Genomic DNA, 17,186 nt, shown 5'->3' on the forward strand with positions numbered 1-17,186 from the left:
TTGAAAGTAGTGACCTTATGAAGAAGGGATCCTATAGTGCCCTACAGTGCAGTATCCTATTTTCAACACAACCTGGCACTTGAAGGGTGTTTCCTATGTGTGTTGTGTGAGCCCTACTACTGTGGCTCAGCCATATTTGCCTTCAGTTTAGTCATCTACAATGACTGTTTGTCTGTTGTTGGCAGGATGTGGTTCCTGTATTGTTAATTGACTAATCTGTGACTGCATTGGGCTTGAGTTGGGTCAGACCAGGAGTTTGCCAGAGCTACGATGGCATTGAGCTGCAGGGCACTCTCTATATTCCGTTTCCTGAGAAGTTTTCACTGGTGGTTGGGGCCCACAGTCAGACCAGGTGTCTGCCCTCAGCCCACTGTTGGAGCTATATTCAAACTGGTGTATATGGTTCTCTTCTCCTCTCCCCAGGACAGGAGTCACTTTGGAGTGATGTTGACTTCTGTGAAGGCTGCTTACACACTGCTATGCTTGTGGTGCTGCTTTGGGTGGACTCCTGCCACAGCCAGGTTGGAGGGTGCAAATCCATAGGAGAATGCACAGAGGCAGCATTAGTAAGGTTTGTGCTGTCAGCTGTGGAAGGAGACCCAGTGCTGCTTTGGGTAGCTGTCGAGAGTGGGGTAGAATGGGTGGGTCCAGGGGTGGGCTGTGCTGTTAGCAAAAAATGTTGACTGTTTCTGTTGCACTGGTTCCTGCAGGTATCTGTGTATCTAGGCTGGGGGTGGACAGGGAAATGGTCCCCACCAGCTCTTTTTTATTAGAGAAGTCTCCCAGAGAACCTTGCCCCTCCAGTGCATGTTCTAAGATTAGTCAAGAAATCTTCCCATGTACCCCAGACATTTTTCAAATTGCTGCTTCTAAGCTATATATTGGTAGGGCTGTTTGTTATGCTGTCTCTTGAAGGCCAGGAATTCAGTCTCCTATCACCCTCTGGCTCTCCCACAGTAGAGCTATTGATTTTTAAAGTTCCAGCTGTTAAGTCCCACTGATTATAAAAACTCGTGATGTTAAGTCCTTCTAGTTTTCAAACCTGAATGTTATGGGTATTTGTCTTCCCAGCGAGGGTCTCCCATGTCTTTTCTGTGTTTGCAAGTGGCCCTCCCTCCTGCAGATAGTCTCAGGGGTCAGCTTGGTTCCCAAGCATGTCTCTACCCTTCCTACCATTTTTGATGTGACCTCTTCTCTATGGTTAGCTGTGAAGAGTCTATTCTTTGGGCTGTTTTCCAGATTATTTACACTGAAGTGGAGGCTATCTAGGTATATTCACAGGACCTAAACTCACAGGTGAGCTTAGGATCCTCCTATTCTGCCATCTTCTTCAGAAGTCTACATTTAAAATTGTAATCTGTGTTTTTAATAAGCACAGCAGGTGATTCTTAAGCAAGAGTGCTATAGACCACACTTTGACAAACACTGAGAAAGTCTGAAATGCTAAGGTCCCACAACCCATTCTTTGTGATTTCTGTAAGTCTGTTCTTTGTGTCCTTTGTGGTAGCCAGAGTTCTAATTCCCCCAATCCACTCTGATTCCTCACCCCTGGTGTACACACATCTTCTATGTGATCAATCAAACACTAACTAATGTAGCTCCTGCTGTGAGGGATTTTGTGGGTGTAATTAAGATTTCAAATCAGTTGACCTTAAAATAGGGAGATGATCTGGTAGGTTGACCTAATCACATGAGTCCTTTACAAGCAGAGAATTTTATCCAGTGGATCACAGACTAGGAAATCAGAGACATACACTTTCTTTCCTGAAAGCAAGCAACATTGTAACTATGAACAGCCACATGGCAAGAACTTGAGGTTGGCCTCTAGTTTCTTCTGAGAGTGGTCTCTGGCCAATAGCCAGGAAAAAAACAGGGACCCTTGGTCTTACAGCTGCAAGGAGATGGATTCTACCAACAACCAGTGAACTTGAAAGAAGAACCTAAGCCTCAGGTAGAACTGTACTGTGATTAACACCTTGATTTCAGCCTCTGAGCAAAGAATGCAGCCATGCTGTGCCCAGACTTGAGATCTACAGAAAACTGTGACAGAATTATGTATGCTGTTTAAGGGCACTAAGTTTGTGGTAATTTGTTATGGAGCTATAGAAAATTAATACAATGTCCAGGATGTTCTTTCCACTATTAAGGATACTCTTTCCACTGATCTCCATAGACCTTCCTCTGCTCACATGGCTCAGTGATTTTTTAAGACTTAATTCAAGAATTACCTCTTCTAAGATTTCCTTGATATAGTCTCATATTTTTCTTTTACAGTGTGATATGTGTATGTGTATTGTTTTGTTGGTGATATGTTACTTTTAATAATGTATTTGTATGCTTGTTTCTCCTGCAAGTGTGTAAGCTCCCTGGGAAGAGAAACTATGTTCTATTTATCTTTGTATCCTTAGTCCCAAGCACAATGAATACCACATTCTAAGCAGTGAGTAGATGCTTGTTTGCTTTCTTGCTGAATGAATGAATGAAAGCTAAGAGAACATAAATAAAACTCAGGTTTCTGACTGGATAATGGACGAACTGTAATTCCATTGACTAAATCTTCATGGGCTGACCATGTAATTTCATGTCTAAATTGGGACATTTTTTTGTGAAAAGTTGTACAATAATACTCAAAGATGAATAACACTCTTCTTGGTGAACTGGGATGTACATTCTAGCTTCTCCTGAATATAGAGAGACTACAAAAAGCCCCATTATTGTATAAAAGTTTATCTCCTTCAACTTAGCAAGGCACCAGTTTTAAAAACTCTTGGTGTATTTACATTGAGGATACATGGATTCCCTACCCTTCAAAAGTACACCTTTATCACTTCCTTTTTACAAAAGACCTGCCTATATTAGTATCCCTTTTTGTTAACTGAAAGAAATCTGAGGAATATTTTCATTTTTATGGAAAAGGGAAAAAGACAAAATAGTGCTCAACAAGGTTATGTAGGCAGTGTGCACCCTGAGCAGTAGGAGTGCACACGCCAAGCTCCTTCCCCAGGAACTACACTCAGTGTCTCAGAATCCAGCCTCTATGATTTTGAATTGTGTCTGTGAGCCTCTGTGCTCTATCTGGTTTGCTCTAGGATCCATTAGCAGGATGTGGTCTAAGGTATCAGAAAAGCCTAAGAATAGTTATTTTGGGGTCTGGGAATGCTCAAAGCTTTTTCCATATAAAAAAAACGGGAACTGTTTTTTCATTTTACACCATTTCAGTTTATAAAAGTTTTAATAGAAATGCTCTACTTTCAGAGAGTGAGAAAGCCTATAATGTATTTCTTCACTAATTCCTTTGTCTCCCATGTATCCCACTTAGAACAGGGTTTCTCTTTAATTTCTTGTTTCTTGGGACTGTCTAAAGAACTATTTTCTTCACCTTATTCTCCAAATCAGCGTGTTTGTTTGTTTTGAGAGAGAGTGAGAGAGCAAGCATGGAGGGGAGTGGCAGAGAGAAAGAGAGACAATCTTAAGTAGACCATTCCCAGAACAGAGCCTGACACAGGGTTTGATCTCATCATCCTGACATCATGACCTGAGCTGAAATCAAGTCAGATGCTCAACTGACTAAGCCACCCAGGTGCCCCTCCAAAGTAGTTCTAGTATCGAACACCTACAAGGTAGACATTTTAAAATCATGGAGAAAGTGCATCTCTCATTCAAAGAGTAAAATAGAGTAGCTCTTGCCACACTGTGAAGTATCAGAGAATGTGGTAGAGAAAGGTGCTAAAACTAGGAGGAAATTTTCTTTTTTAATTCAAAAATGACTACTTCAAGCTTCATGGTATATTAAGCAGCATAATTTTCATTTAAATGGGAGACTGTTTATAACAGTAACAATGACAGCTGTAGTTTACTGAGCCCTAGTGTGTCAGATAATTACTAAATGATATATATATAGTAGTTCTCTTTGTATCTGTTCTATTGCTTCCTAAAGTCTTCTGCATGTTTGAAATAACTCAGAATGAAAATGTGTTTCATTTTAAAGCAACATTATGAATTAGTTATATGTAATGTTGAAGATACGAACCTTCTTTCTACAATTATATATATTACTTTATTTAATCCTTGTGAGAATACTGAAGAATCATAGTTTTATCACTGATTCATCTCGTAACTTTGAGAGAGTTCTTTAATCTCTTTTAATTTAGTTTTCTAACCCTAAAATAGGAAAAATAAAAGGCCTTTCTTTAGAGAGCAATCATTTATATTAAATAAAGAAATAAGCATAAACCAGTTCAATAAGCAGTTTTCGTATTATTATAACATTTCATGTTTTAGAAGAGGCTACTAAAGCTTACAAAGATGAAGTAGAGGTGGATGTGAAGCCTTGAAGTCCTCAATCTTAGTACAATGCATCATGGCTATCTCCTTACACAGTGATAAATTCACTTTGTGGTATTAGTAGATTGGTATTAGTAGATTGTGGTATTATAGATTGTACTTTCAAAGATGGCCACAAAAATGACTTTAATCCCAAAACCTCTTTTGAAATGTGACTTTACCCTTCTCCCAAAAGATACAGTTTATTTCTCTACCCCCTTGAATCTTAGTGGGCTCTGTGGCTGTTTTGCCTGATAGAATATGGCTGAAGTGATGCTTTGTCAGCTTTGGGTATAACCCATAATGGCCTGGCAGCTTCTCCTTTTTGTCTCTTGGCACTCTTGCTCCTGGGATGTTCCCTCTTTGAACCAATAGCCATGTAATAAGAAGGCCAAATCTAATGAGAAGGCATGTGTAAGTGCTTTGGTTGTTAGCCAGCTGAACTCCCAGCCAAGAGCCAGCATCAATTGCCAGCTATGTGAGTGTCCACTTTGGACATTTCCATCAATTTAGCCCCCAGATACCTGTAGCCCAATATAACACCACATGAAAAGAAAAACCAGCTGACTCATAGAATTGTGAGAAATAATAAAAAACATATTTTCTTACTAAATTTTGGGGTGGTAATTTCTGAAGCAATAGATAGCTAACAGTTACTCTGTGTCTACATTGTTAAAACAGAATTTCAGGGCTGGACCAGGATCCTATCCATAAGTTAAAGCACTGTTTTTCTAGGAAAGTGTTTTCTAGATTCTAAACAACTGACCCATAAATCAGTTTTAGATAGTGTATTCGTAAGATTGGAACCATGTATATCCAAATTTGTCTAGGACGTGGTAGAATACCTGATTTTTGTGCACAGAGCTCACCAGGAGAAAAGTTAAGAGTATGAATTAGACATGTTACTGAAATTCAATGTTATCCTATTTTTCTCTGTGTTGACCCTCTTCCTCTCTTCCCTTACTCAATGTTTTGAATGTCTTCCATCTAACTATGCTTCTCCAACCAGAACTGATCTTAGTTCCAAACTCCAGATTTTTCCTTCTTCCTTCAGATACACTAAAACCTTTCTTCAGTGAACTTGAACTACTCTGCTAAAGGATGAATAATGAAATGTTACTGAGATTAACATCATATATGTGTAACTCCCTTCAGAGATGTGTGCATTTCAATAAGGATCACAAACTCAATTCAAAGTAATGAATGCCTAATGGTTAGGGTGAATGTAATATTTTTTAGGTTGAAGGTTTGATAAAATCGTTATCTGGGTCATTTATGCAGGTGCTAGGAAGGCCTGTAAGACAAATTAATATAATATGAATATATACACTTAAAGCAAAGTAATTTTAGAAAAATAATTAATCCATGTGATAATGTCTTAATGTCAATTGTAAACATGTTTTTTCCTTTGAACAAGTAGACTTTAGTTTATTCAGTTATACACATGCATAAATTAGGCATATGCACTTGAGTTTCTACAAGGATGTGCACATTTCACAGGGTATATTTCTTGGCAGAGACCCAGCTTCACACACTGTTTTACATACTGTAGTTTGAATTAAGACAGAGGATCTGAAGCCAAACACTAACTTTCCTCTATAAAAGAGTATAAATGACTTCTGGATGAATATATGTTAGGGGCTGTCTTCTGTCCTTGACTGCTAACTCTCTGTTATACAACTATTTATAAATGTGGCTAGTCATGTCCTCAATAGCAAATTGCCATGCATTATCAAATTCATTAATTAGGACTCTATTTGTTGTTCTATTCTGAAAATTAATCACTTATTAAACATTCTGTCTGCTTCAGAACTCTGTTTCTCTAAAGATATTAACTAAGGTAGTCCTGTGCAAAAATGAAAATATCTGAATTTTGCATACATTTGTGTAATTCCAAAACATTATTTCTTACATAATGACTATCATCAACTAAGGAGCCTGCTGCTTAGAGTTAAAAGATGATTTATAGCTGACAAACAGCAAGTATTATCCCAATTAAGGACTTGGTTAGGAGCAATTATTCTACGGACATTAATCCATTTTTAGAGTTTAAGTATTTGAATATATGCTAGGCTTACAATAAATATCATAGGTGCATCTTTGGATGATTAACTATCTAAAAAATGATATAAAAAAGAGCTATTGTTATAACCAAAGTCTTTATAATTTAGATGATATTATTTGGGAATTCCAAGGACCCTCCACATGTCCAGTCTGATGACAGTCTAATTTCGTCTCAATACTTTCAGTTGCTTAAAAACAGAAAATAATTTCTACCAATTACTGTATTTTGTTTCTCTATGGGTATTTCTAAAAGATTAACTTGAGTCACCCACTTTATGATTTCTTAGGACATTTAAAAAGATGACTATATCATTAATCAAATATGTAATCTCAAAAGCTTACTTTTTTTTTTTTTAAGATTTTTTATTTATTTATTTGACAGAGAGAGATCACAAGTAGGCAGAGAGGCAGGCAGAGAGAGAGAGGGAAGCAGGCTTCCTGCTGAGCAGAGAGCCCTATGTGGGACTCGATCCCAGGACCCTGAGATCATGACCTGAGCCGAAGGCAGCGGCTTAACCCACTGAGCCACCCAGGTGCCCCTCAAAAGCTTACTTTTTAAAGGAACAATTTATCTCAAATTTGCAGGTTCTTTGGTTTTCATGACATAAATATGAATGCATCGTTCACAGTGTATGGTGCCTATAAACTAATCTCAAAGGATCATAAGAACTAGAATGATACTCCCTAATATTTTCTATACAAATATTTATACTTGGAAACTATTGTTTCATTCCCTAGCAATTAACTCTCCTAATGGGAGTCCAGGGTTGTCAGATTAGATCAGCATCTTGCAAGGAGAATGTAGGCCACAATCCTTTGCAGTTCCACTGACTCTCAACTCAATAGCTTTTAATTCAGCACAATATTCATGGGTTCATTATATTCCTTAAATTAGAAGTATGGCAGGCTTCTTTGTTATGGGACTTAAAAGTTCCTATTTTTTTTTAGGTTTAAATCACCATAACCATTTGTTACCTATCATTTCTCCACTTTCACTACTCCTCTATGCTGATTCAGTTTTCCATGGACTGTAACACACCCTTGAGTATTTTTCTAAGAGTCAGTCAGTTTATAATATACTTTGAGTGCTTACAAATCTTAAAATGTCCTAGTACTATTTCAAATGTCTCATCCTTTTTTTTTTTTTTAATATTTTATTTATTTGACAGACAGAGATCACAAGAAGGCAGGGAGGCAGGCAGAGCTAGAGAGGAGGAAGCAAGCTCTCCATGGAGCAGAGAGCCTGATGCAGGGCTCGATCCCAGGACTCTGGGATCATGACCTGAGCCACCCATGCACCCCATATGTCTCATCCTTTTTACCACAATCAGAATTATGAACAAGTTTTAGATAACATGTATTTTCATGTATTTCATGTATTTTCTTCACTTACTTACAAGTAAGCCAAATGAAATTCCTTCATACAATGGGATGAAGGCACTCCTACATTTCAGAGTCCTGTACTTTAAGCAGACTTTTTAAAAATAAATTATTGGAGGCCTGGGAGGTTCAGTAAGGTAAGCATCTGTCTTTGGCTTAGGTCATAATCCCAGGGTCCTGGCCTCACATTGAACCCCCTGTTCAGCCGGGAGCCTGCTTCTCCCTCTTCATCCGCCCCTCCTTGCTTGTGCTCTTTCTTCCTCTCTCAAATAAATAAAATTTTAAAAGAATAATAAAGAGAAATTATCTTGGATTTTTTTAGTCATATTTAATTCATATAAAGATGTTTTTTAAGTTTATATAAGCCAAGTTTGACATTTTGAATTCCAAATTTGGTTGTAAACTATATAATGTACTGTCTACTCAATACTTAATATTTAGCTCTAAAATGAAAATTTCTGTGAATTATTTGGACATTTATTCCAAAATATAGAGACAGTTTTGGCTCTGAGTTAACAGATTCTTATGTTCAGTCATGGAACCTAAAAAGTTATTTTCCCCCTGGCTTTACTAATTGATAACTATTTATATTTTATTATAATCTTCACCAATTTTTACAGGCAAATAACATGGTCTGTATTGGCAGTTTAGTAAGCCATGTTTTGATTATAAGCTAGTTGAATCATTTTCCTCAGTTAATTGAACACTTGTACTTCTTCCAGTAGATTCTGCATTTTTTCCTCTTTGTCCACTTGTGTATTGTTGTTTTCATATATTGATTTGAAGAACTTATCATTTGTACAGATGGCAACTCTTATGGAATGAATTTTGTCTCCCCTAATTATATTTGAAGACCTCCCTCCAGTGTGACTGTTTTTGGAGAAAGGGCCTAAAGAAGTAATTAAAGTTATATGAAGTCAGAAGGTTAGGGCCTTAATCCAGAAGGACTGGTATCCTTACAGGAAGGAAAGATACTTGGAATGCAGGAATGCATTACACAGAGAACAGGCCTTAGGAGGACACAGTGAGAAGGCGGCATCCACAAGCAAAAGAGAGAGAAACCAAAACTGCCGCCATCTTGATCTTGGACTTCCAGTCTCAAGAACTGTGAGAATATAAATATCTGTTTTTTAAGCAATTTGGTCTGTGCTATTTTGTTATAGTAGCTGAAGAATAACTAATACAGTAACTAATAAATTATCTACTACTGTATTACAAACCCTTTTATTTCCTGCTTTCTCCAGGGTGTTTAAATTTTTTACGATAATGTCTTAAAGTTTTTTTTTTTAAGTACTCAAATCTAGCAATATTTCTTCAAGGTTTTATTTTTGGATTTATACTTAGATTTCTTAAGTTTAAGATAATATCAATATTCTTTGGCTTTCCCAACACTTTTGTGATTTGACCTTTACCATTGAAGTTGAAGTTAGATTTAAATCTTCATGCATTTATAATTTATTTTGCTGTATGATACAAGAGAATACTTTCTTTCCTTAAAATGAATTAATTATTCCAACACTATTAGTGAAATAATTCATTTTCTTGTTACTGACCTGAAGTGCTCATTTCTTGTACATACTAAATTATTTTAAACACTTTAGTGACTATGTCCATTGACCTGTGTTGATGTCAGCATCACAGTTGCATTCTGTGGCCCTTGAAATATCATAGAACATCATGACTCCAAGGGGCAGAAAAGAGTCTTTTCCAGCTGCCAGTGATACCTGCACATAAATTATTTTTGCTATTTTTATGAGTTTTTTTTCAGATGAAAATTTAATAATATTGCCACAGTCTTAAGCTAACCAGAATAGAATTTTGTTTAGGATTGACTTAAATATATATGTCATTTGGAGAGAGTAATATTAATTTTACCATTTTAAGTCTTCCTATTTGGAAAGTTGATATATCTTCTAATTTATTCATGCTTTCTTATATTCCTTAATAAAAGTTTGATTATTTTAATCATATAGGTCCCTTATAATTTTTCTTATACTTATTCTTACATATTTTATATATTTCTTATTATTCTGATTGGCATTTTTTCTTTCTAATGTATTTTCTAACTGGATTCTGCTGCATGTATTAAAACAGATGCTTACATATTTATTATAAATAGACATTTCTTATCTTAGTATATCTAATGTCTTAAATTTGTAAATAATGAAAGTTTTGCTTCTTTTTTAATAGTAAAGGCTTCTTATGTGATTGATTTGCTTAAAATTGCTAGAAAAAAAATTGCGTAATAATGGCCTAGAGGAATTTTTGTTTTACTTTTGAGATTGAGAAATGACTTTAGTGTTATACTATTAAGTTATGATTTTAGCTAAAGATTTTAGAAATATATTTTTTATCTTATGAGGAAATCGTTCTTCCATTCCTGGTTTACTTAGAGGGTTTTAATATATTTTGTTTTAACAGAAATTTTTACTGAGTTTTATTAAACTTCATTTTGTTATCTATGCAGATAATTCAATCTTTGTATATTAGTTTATTAATGGCTTAAATCTATCATTAGGGTTCTAATTATTAAACAAATCTTGCATCCTGAAGTATAACTTATTATATAGGTTGTATTACTTTTTCAGTGTTGGCATGAATTTGCTAATCTTTTATTTAAGATTTCCATGTCTGAGAAAGATACAGATTATTCAGACCTACTATGCTTTTAAAAATTATTAAAATTTTTTTTTTCACCTCTTCTGAAAATCATGGAAGCCCTGACAAAATTGTAAGGATTATTAGTCCAAAAGTTAAATGAAGGTTTGGGCCCAGAAAGATAATGAGTATCCAAGGTAACTTTTGCCCCAAGGGCATTGCTGCCTATGAAAACCGGAGCTGCTGTTACATTCACTCACAGGACATGGGGGATTGAGGACCGATCTCAGGTGATCATCCTATCCACAAAATTCCAACCCCCAAAGCACAACAGCATTAGGATGAAGTGACCCAGAAGCAGTCCACTCTGACTGCCTCTCCTGGAGGAATGCAAAACAAAATTGCACAAAGCAGAAAGAGACTGAGAGGAAGAGTACATCTTCGAGACAGGGTCATCACTACTCAGTTCTTGAGTGGATTGGGGTCTTAAAGTTACATCACTGAAGGATCCAATAAGCCTCAAACTGTGAATATTCTATAAAGTGGACCTCGACTGGTAGTGTTCCCAAGGTACTTGGCAGAAACAAATGTGAATTCTCAAATGTATTCCACAAAAAATTTTCCCCAAGAATGACTGGTTGACGGTGAATGTTAGCTAACATTATGGGATGCAACATTATTGGGAAATTGTAAGACTAAATCCACAAAAATTTCAAATATTGGAATTATCAAATAAAGAGTATAAAACAAAGATGCTTTCTATGTTTAAGAGGGAAAAGAAAAACTAGAAATTATGGAGCAAGAAATTATGTAAGAAAGAAAAAAAGAAAGAAAGAAAAAAGAGAGAAAGTGGGAGCAAAAGAGGAAGAAGGAAAGAGGGAGGGAGTAGATATGAATAAGAATGAAAGATAATTTTCAAAATTAAAATATTAATACTTAATATTAGAGACTTATGTTTCTGGGAAAATGGATCAAATTACTTTCCCTTATTTTGCTAATAGGACTAAAAATCATGTACATTATATTTAAAACAAGCATTATAAGATTCTGACAGATGGAGAGAAGGTAGATCAGCTAGGAAACTTAGGACCCAAGAAATGACAGATGATGTGTTCTCTGAGTGTTTTTTGTGGTTTGTTTGTTTGCCTTATATATGCCAGACTTGACGATGAGGAAGCAGATCCCCGTTAAATACCAGCAGGTGCAGACCAAAAAAGAAAAAAAAAAATTCTGCTCTCTCCATCCAAAGGACAAAGAAAAGGGGGGACATTAGGAGCCTAACAAGACAAAAAACTTATAGACAATAATGTTGTTACCCCAATGAAACATGAAAGAAAAATTGTGGCCCACCCCGCCGCCATTAGCAAAAAGTGGATAATCTAGACTCCATCCTTGAAAGGCTGTAATGAGGCACACTACCACTCACAAGGGGCTGGGACTTTGATCTCTGCTGGCTTGCAACACATGTCCCCCGACCCTGCAGTGTCAGTGAAGACCACAAGAGGAGCCTAGACTCCCAAAGACAGTAACAAAGCGCCCTTCCCTCTCATTGCTGAAGTGGTATCAGAGGAAGCCTGGTGAAGAAGTCAGGCCTTTTACATTGCTCAATGGCAAAATTGGTAAAATGGTAATCCCAACTGTGGTGTGCATGGAAACTAATTTGGGAGCAGGTATACTCACCACCCAAATGGGAATGAGGAACCTACCCACCTACCCACTTCAGATGTCAGAGGAGGTTATATAGAGAACCTAGACTTCTACTCCAGTTGGCAGTAATGGTGTGAAAGAGGCACCTGTGGTGGCCCAGAAAAATCAATCAAATAAGGGAATGAGGGAAAAGAAAAAATATTTTCTATCTGTCATTCAAGAAACCTAGAATATGCAACTTCTGGCAACTATCCCATCACACCCAATAATATATTTTACTTTTTAAAAAATTTATCTTTTGGGCACCTGGGTGGCTCAGTGGGTTAAAGCCTCTGCTTTCGGCTCAGGTCATGATCCCAGGGTCCTGGGATCAAGCCCTGCATTGGGCTTTCTGCTCAGTAGGGAGCCTGCTTCCCCTTCTCTCTGCCTGCCTCTCTGCCTACTTGTGATCTCTGTCTGTCAAATAAATAAATAAAATCTTTAAAAAAAATTTATTCTTTTAGGGGTGCCTGGGTGGCTCAGTGGGTTAAGCCTCTGCCTTCAGCTCAGGTCATGATCTCAGGGTCCTGGGATCAAGCCCTGCATTGGGCTTTCTGCTCAGCAGGGAGCCTGCTTCCCCTTCTCTCTCTGCCTGCCTATCTGCCTACTTGTGATTTCTGTCTGTCAAACAAATAAATAAAATCTCAAATTACTCATTTGAGAGAGAGAGTACTGCAGGAAGGGAAGATGGAAAGGGAGAGAGAGAATCACAGACTCTGAGCACAGAGCAACATGAGGCTCAACACTGGGATCATGACATGAACTGAAAGCAAGTGTCAGAGTCTTAACCAATGGTGCCACCCAGGTACCCCTAATAAGAAATCCAATAATATTGCAAATTTTGTCTATTATCCCTTTCTTTGTCCATAATGTGGTCACTGTGTTAATGACTCTTCTTTCCCAAGAAAATCCCTCCACTTATGTACTTGATTCACCAGCCCCCAAATCCACAAGCACCTAACTGCATCATTAATGATGTACTGATCTCAGCTTCTCTATTCTTTTTCAACCTATAAAAGTCTTTCTCGGGGTGCCTGGGTGGCTCAGTGGATTAAAGCTTCTGCCTTCGGCTCAGGTCATGATCCCAGGGTCCTGGGATCGAGCCATGCATTGGGCTCTCTGCTCAACAGGGAGCCTGCTTCCTTTCCTCTCTCTGCCTGCCTCTCTGCCTATTTGTGATCTCTGTCAAATAGATAAATAAATACATCTTTAAAAAAAAAATAAAAGTCTTTCTCACAGACATACCTCCTTCCCAAGCATTTGCCCTATTCTCCTGTTATTTCCCATTTTCTCACTGCCATTCTTGAAAGTGTAGTCCTGGCTTGCAGGCTTCATTTCCTCTGTTTTTAATTATTTTTAATTATATAATTAAATATTGTAATATTTAATTATATAATTTAATATTATTTAAAAATTTAATTATATATTTTAATTATTTAATTATTTTTAATTATTCTTTAACAACATTCAACTTAAAAATGGTTACATTGCTCTGTGGTATTATGGCATCATCTTGTTACCATTATGTTGCTCATCCTCATCCCATCACACTAGGAGCAAGGAATAGACCATATTTACTTATTATCATATTAACAGAAACACATAAAATTCTTTCTACTTCTGATAAGTACATTTTTTGACCATTGGGAAACTCTGTAATAAATGAGTTCCTCAGTGGAAAAAACATTAATAGGTAAAATTAAGTATAAGAATTATATTTAATAGAAGATTTTTATATAATACATGTGAATGAGCTAAATAATTAAAGTAAAAGAACACAGACCTAATATTTAAAAAATCTGACTATATGCTGTTCATAAGGGACATATCTCAAGGCCATATTCAGAGGCCTAAAAAGTTTTGGAAAAATATACCCAAAAATACGAATTAGAAGTATACTAGTGGAATAGTATGCATATTAGACCAAGAAAACATTAATGTGAAAGTCATTACTAAAGTAAAAGGGATCACTTCATAAGAAAAAAGAATTAAATATACCAGGAAGAGTTATTATTTATATATTAAGGCTCTAATAACATGGTTTCCAATCCTCTATAGGAAAAATTAACAGAACTATTTAGAGGAATAAACAAACCCTCAATGTGGTGAAATCTAACATTCCTTTTCTAGTAGTCGAAAAAGAAAAAAAAAGTTAAAAATTATCAAGAAAGATTTGAACAGTGGTGAGCAAACCAGATCTAATGAGCACATGCCATTATGCCAACTGATTTTCTTTTCAAGCAAATAGAACATTACTAGAAAATTGACTATATACTTGGTCATAAAATAAGTTACAACAATTTTTTAAATAAGTGAAAACAAGTTAAGCATGTCTTCTGTTTATAATGCAGTTAAGCCAAAAATCATTAATTACACAATCAGAAAAAAAAACAGATTTAAAAATTAGGAAATGTCTTAAGAACTCATTGATCAAATAAGAAATCATAATAACATGATAAAATACTCTGAACAAAATAATAGTTTATAACTTGTAAAATACAGCTGAAACAACGTGAAAGGAATGCACTCAGTCTTACGTGCATATAGGAGAAAATAAGAAAATTCAATCAGGTAAACAAACAAAGAAACAAACAAAAAGAATAGCAAAACATTCCCAGAGAATATAGAAGGAACAAAATAATAATGGGTAGAAAAGCCATTCATGAAGTAGAGAGAAAAGACATAAAAGAGCGAATGAACAAAGCCCAAAGTGGATTCCTTACAAAGACAAGCAAACTTGCCAATCTCCTGGTGAGACAATCCAAGGAAAAAAGAGAAAGCACAACAACAAATATTGGGGGCAAAGTAGATATAACCTAAGATGCTAAAGACTTTCAAAGGATAAGTCATCAATATTTTGAATAATTTTAGGCTAATAATTTTGGAAGTTTAGGGAAAGTATATTCCTAAAAACATGATTTCCAAATCTGACTCAAGAAATTTCATGATATAAAACAAGTTTAGAAAATGGCTTCAGACTCTTGGACAGATAGGGTTTAAATCATGTATTAATAGTGGAGGCAGGCCTGAATTTGAATCCCAGCCCCACTATTTATCAGTTGTTTGGGCAAACTAACCCCCTCAGTCTCAGATAAATCATTTAAAAAATGAGGCTTGGACATCTGAAAAGCAGTTTTATAGTATTCAAAAAAATATTTCAGTTGTTCATGTGCACTGATCATTTAGAACAAAAGAAACTTTTTTTTTTTTTTTTTTAATTTGAGTTTCCTCCTTTGGAGACAGAATATTTACAAAGTTGCATTGAAAGAACCAGTTAACATCACTAAATATTCTCTCAAGCTTGGTCAACCCAGGAATCTGAGATATGTTTAAAACTATCCTAGAATACCAAACTTCACACTGGTACCAGTTAGTTTCACCTTTGCATTAAATATTGTAAGCTTACATCTGATAACAAGAAAGAGAAGAGGAAGAAACACCTTTATGATTCTTATTTCAGATAATAATGGAGAGGGGGTGGAAACTATCTGTACCCATAGTACCCATGACTATAATGAACAGACCCTTTTTAATAATCTTATGGGTTCAGCCCAAGAACAAACTGTTGGGGAAAGAGATTATTTGTCATATTACTGTAATATAATCAGACTCAACAAGTTCATGAAATTTCTACATCTCTATCTGCTTTCCTAGTCATGTGGTCAAAGACAGTGATGGAAAATAAGCATATGTTAAAAATTCAGTAAATTCTTAAGTGAAAGTGTACAAAGCACTTAGAAATAATCATTTTTATTCTTTGGTTCTCAAAATCATGTGGATATTCAGGTCCTTTGCTGATAAAAGTTAGATAAAAAGTTACAAGGAATTGACAAACATTTTCTGCCAGAAATCTAAGAGCAACTCAACTATCAAATAAATGTGAAGTCATACTTCTTTGTTGAATAAGTCATATGAAACAGAGCATTCCAAGAAATAAGGTAAAAGAGACCTTAGTACACATGAAATAACACTTTCAAAGCAACAGATATCTTTCATCCCACTTTATCCCCGGGAACTCCAGCCCCAGAAGTGTCTACTTGGCTAGAGTGTTCTGTTGTGCCCAGTGATAGTGGTGGTTTTTCTCTTCAATCACCTGGAAGATGCTGTTGCTCCCTCCTCTGAGTTCTCAAATATTTCAAAAGGTTCTGCTGGAAATTTACACCTTTAAGTTGGTAGGTAACCCAAACAACTTTACCATGAAGGATGTAACCAAATATCAACACGGGTCAGAGGTTCCAACACACTCCTGTGCAAATGGCCCAGTCTGGATGGCCTAATTTAGCACATTTTATGTATTGTACATCATGTAATTGCTGCATGTGTGTTCATTGTACTTCTTTGACTACCCTGTAGGCTTTCTTAGTGTAGGACTTTCACTTTTTTTTTTTCCTGGTATATCTTATAAGGTTATTTGTAGGGGAAATGAAGGTCTGGGCTCTCTGGGTCTCTACCTAAACTCCAGCCTAAATTGCTTCATATTCTATGTTTCCTTTATTGAAATATGCTTTTAATAATTTTTTTTGAAATACGATTTAAAAAAAATATAGTCTATTGGTTAAAAAAAAAAACCACTTATTTTTTTAAGTAATGAGTTTCTTCTTTTTTTAGGATTTATCTATTCATTTCAGACAGTGAGAAAGAGAGAGAGCTTGGAGGGGAGGGGCAGAGGGGAAAGGGAGAGAAAATGTCAAGCAGACTTCAGGCCAAAAGCAGAGCCTGATACGGGGCTCAATTCCACAACCCTGAGATCATGACCTGAGCTGAAACCAAGAGTCAGATGCTCAACAAACTATGCCACCAGGCACACCAGTATAAAAAGGTTCAAAGGGAAGAAGGTAAGAAGGAAAGTAGGAAGGAAGGAAGGAAGGAGGGAGTTAAGGGAGGAAAGAAGGAAGAAGAGATGAAGAGAGAGAGAAGGAGGGAAGGAGACAACAAGAGAGGGAGGAAGACCATTGCCTTATTGCTCCTGGTATATAGCTAGGACCATAGAAGGATAATGGGTTAATAAACCATAACAGATTATTAGCTAGGCATATTCATTTCTTGCCTGTCTCAAACAAAAAATGATAAAAGCTTTATTTTCTGTTAAGTGGTGGTTGGTTAGCTAAAATGAGATAAGTTTTTAAATGCTGTAG

This window comes from Lutra lutra, chromosome 4, assembly GCF_902655055.1.
Source record: "Lutra lutra chromosome 4, mLutLut1.2, whole genome shotgun sequence".
In the NCBI taxonomy this organism is placed as follows: domain Eukaryota; kingdom Metazoa; phylum Chordata; class Mammalia; order Carnivora; family Mustelidae; genus Lutra; species Lutra lutra.